Here is a 1413-nt window from a genome sequence, read left to right as displayed (position 1 = left end):
ATGGCTGGAAGAACAACCCATATCTCAATAATAACCCTAAATGTTAATGGCTTAAACTCACCAATTAAGAGACACAGGCTAGTAGAATGGATCACAAAACAAGACCCAACAATATGCTGCCTACAGGAGACGCATTTGATAGGAAAAGACATACATAGGCTGAAGGTAAAAGGTTGGGAAAAATCATATCACTCATATGGACTTCGGAAACAAGCAGGAGTGTCCATACTCATATCAAATAAAATAGATTTCAAGCCCAAGTTAATCAAAAGGGATAAAGAGGGACACTACATACTGCTTAAGGGAACCATACACCAATAAGACATAACAATCATAAATATATATGCCCCAAACAATGGTGCAGCTATGTTCATCAAACAAACTCTTCTCAAGTTCAAGAGTCTAATAGACCACCATACAATAATCATGGGAGACTTCAACACACCTCTCTCGCCACTGGACAGATCTTCCAAACAAAAGTTGAATAAGGAAACTATAGAACTCTATAACACAATTAATAACCTAGACTTAATTGACATATTTAGAATATACCACCCAACATCAAGCAGTTACACTTTTTTCTCAGCAGCACATGGATCCTTCTCAAAAATAGATCATATATTATGTCACAGGGCAACTCTTAGACAATATAAAGGAGTAGAGATAATACAAGAAAATAATACAAGAGGGAGAAATGAATGACAGTAGAGGGGGTAGAGAGAGAAGAGGGGAAGGGAGGGGAGGGGAGGGGGGATAGTAGAGGATAGGAAAGGCAGCAGAAACAACAGACACTAGTATGGCAATATGTAAATCAATGGGTGTGTGACTGATGTGATTCTGCAATTTGTATATGGGTTACAAATGGGAGTTCATAACCCACTTGAATCAAAGTGTGAAATATGATATATCAAGAACTATGCAATGTTTTGAACAACCAACAATAAAAAAATTAAAAAAAAAATCCCAAAATGTCAATGTATATGTGTTAGGTCTGAAGGCCTAGGCTCAGAATTCATACAATCATGACATTTTATTGACCCAAGTAAAGAAAAATTATAGTTCCAAATTAACAGAATAAAGAAGCATACTCAACTTTTAGTAAAAGTAACTTAAAAGTAACATATAAAATTTTCTTTGTGCTGACATGGGAGAAGTTTGAACCACAAGTCAATCTCTCCAATCAAAAACTGAAATTTAGAAAAAAAAATGATGAAAACATTAAATCAAAATAGACCAACATTACATTTATCTGGTGGTTTATTATTTTAATTTAAAAAAAAGATGAAATAAGAAAAATTGAATTTATGAATAAAATAATGGATCTATGGTAGGTATGAAAAGCTGGAAGTAAATACTCAATTTGTATGTTTGGAATTGCATTTTAAAAATACCACTAATGATGTATGATTGACA

The sequence above is a fragment of the Marmota marmota genome, unplaced genomic scaffold (assembly GCF_001458135.2).
Source record: "Marmota marmota marmota unplaced genomic scaffold, marMar, whole genome shotgun sequence".
In the NCBI taxonomy this organism is placed as follows: domain Eukaryota; kingdom Metazoa; phylum Chordata; class Mammalia; order Rodentia; family Sciuridae; genus Marmota; species Marmota marmota.
The sequence above is the reverse complement of the archived record's forward strand: the minus strand, read 5'-3'. Positions refer to the sequence as shown.